The 2,385-nt window shown below is 36.2% G+C and overlaps 1 pseudogene; it reads right to left on the bottom strand.

The window, feature by feature from the left end:
- Positions 1-764: 764 nt before the first annotated feature.
- LOC124958113 (olfactory receptor 4A15-like) lies at positions 765-1,767 on the bottom strand (annotated as a pseudogene).
- Between the last annotated feature and the right edge of the window lie 618 nt (positions 1,768-2,385).

Here is a 2,385-nt window from a genome sequence, read left to right on the forward strand (position 1 = left end):
TTAGTCTGAAGGTAGAAATTCAACCATTTGCTACCTGAGCATCTTACCTCCACATAGTACAAAGTTAACTAAGTTAATTTCTTGAGAGTTTCTCCCAAGATTTGAACACTTGGTATAAAATGTGAAATCCATCCAGTTGACCAAGAACTGTGTTTGTGGTTAGAGTGACAGGAAGGATTCTGTATTTGTTGTTTTTCAGTGCAGGGAATTGAACTCAGGGTCTCATGCTTTTTAGACTAGCACTGTGCCAATGAGTTATATCCACAGTTCCTAGACTAAAAGTTTAGCAATAAGAACACTTAAAATGTCCTTTTCTTGAACCAAAGAAAATGAGTTCTATTGGACCACATTTCTTATGTTCAAGGAGGCTTCATAAACCACAAACAAGAACAGATTTTCAGCTCTCACCAAAAAAGAAATGATAAGTTAGTGAGGTAATGAATGTTTTTTTGACTTGACTGAAACTTTTATAATATATACATGGATTTAACCACCATATTGTATCCCATAAGCATATACAATTATCATATGTCAATCAAAAAATAAATTTTCAAGTTCAAAAAGAGGAAAGAAAATTAAAAGAACTTGAAATAAAAAGATACTGTTGTCCACCAAATAATCTGGAAGGCCATAGCATATTCCATTTAAAGATTAATTTGTATGGTTGATTCAGAATAAATATAATAAATTGCCAAAAAAGAATGGATATAAAAATGGATTTGTGGAAAGTTGAAGCATTGTTTGCTTCTGAGAAGGAAGGAAGGTCAGGTTCTGCAGGAGGGATACAGCCCTTTCCCAGATACTGTCACTTTTTTATTTCAAGGTTTTCTCATGATGTTTTTCATTTCTGCATTCCACTGGGTATAGATTAGGGGGTTCAATATGGGAGTTATGAAAGTTAAAACCACAGTCATGGATTTATCTATGGGAAATGCAGAATTGGGCCTTCCATACAGGAAGATACTAGGGACAAAGAACAAAATGACCACAGTGATATGGGACACTCAGGTGTAGAAAGCTTTGTGTTTTCACTCCAAACCATGGGTCTTTAGGGAGTATAATATGACCCCATAAGAAACTAGGAAAATTAAGAAGGTTGCAGTGCAAATTGCCCCTCCATTAGCTATCTTGGAAAGACCAGTGAGGTAGGTATTGGTGCAAGCAAGGTTCAGTAAGGGATACATATCACACATGAAATTGTCAATGACATTGGGGTCACAGAAAGCCATTTGATAAATAAAGAGAAACTGAACTAAGGAGTGTAGAAAACCTCCAATCCAGGTCACACACTCGCCGATTCATGATGTTCAAGTAATGAAGAGGTTTGCAGATGGCCACATATCAATCATAGACCATCACCACCAGGAGAATGACTTCAGCCCCAGCAAATAAGTGATCTATGAAAACTTGAGTCATACAGGCCTGGAAGGAAATGATCTTTTTCTCATAAAGCAAATCTATTATCATTTTGGGAGCAATGCAGTAGAACAGACAGTGTCTATTAAAAAAAGAAATCATAAAAAAGAACATGGGGGAGTCCAGGGATTGGCTGACTATGATGGTCACCATGATGAGCAGGTTGCCCATTATGGTCACAAAGTAGATGAGCAAGAATGTGACAAACAGAACTTTTTGCCCTTCAGAATTCTGGGTGAAGCCCAGAAGAATAAATTCAGTCACATTGTTCCTGTTTTCCATGTGTTCTTCAGAATGTGGTAAACTTTGATGACAGAGCCTGCAAACAAGAAGACCAAAAATGAATTTGAGATGATCCCAAGTTCTACTTGAAAACTGGAAATGACAAGAGAATGCAGTATGCAGGTGGGAATATGCCACAATGAAACCCAAAATTTAGAGCAATTACTGTGAGCTAATAAAAAGGAAACACATAGCAAGAAAAATATAATGACTTTCTCAGCAGTATTTCCTGCCCATGGACTCACATAGAGGAAAGCAATAGAAAAGGAGCATTTGGAATTTTTTCCACAATTATTGTACTTATTTTCATAAATCTCTTCCTTCAGCATCAATGATGAGACTTCAAGATTCTAGATGGCAAACATATGTGAAAGGATTTATCTGCAACACTATCTCCTTAACAATCATAAAGTCACATTCTCCTACATATCTCTCAGGAAGAGCGCATTTGTAGCATTATATAGGTCTTATTTTTTCCTGATGACATTTCCATCCTCCAAGATCTACCATGAAAACAAGCTCATGGGTAATGACTTCATTCCTGCATTTATATAAAATAATATCCATTAAATATAGCATAAAATTACAAGTCACTGTTTAGATATTTGCCAACCTTGTACTTTCCTATAAGTTCCAGGAATCTAGGAATAATTCATGGCAATTATATAACCAGGGACACTGTGAGTG

The sequence above is a fragment of the Sciurus carolinensis genome, chromosome 11 (genome assembly GCF_902686445.1).
Source record: "Sciurus carolinensis chromosome 11, mSciCar1.2, whole genome shotgun sequence".
NCBI classification, from domain to species: Eukaryota; Metazoa; Chordata; class Mammalia; order Rodentia; family Sciuridae; genus Sciurus; species Sciurus carolinensis.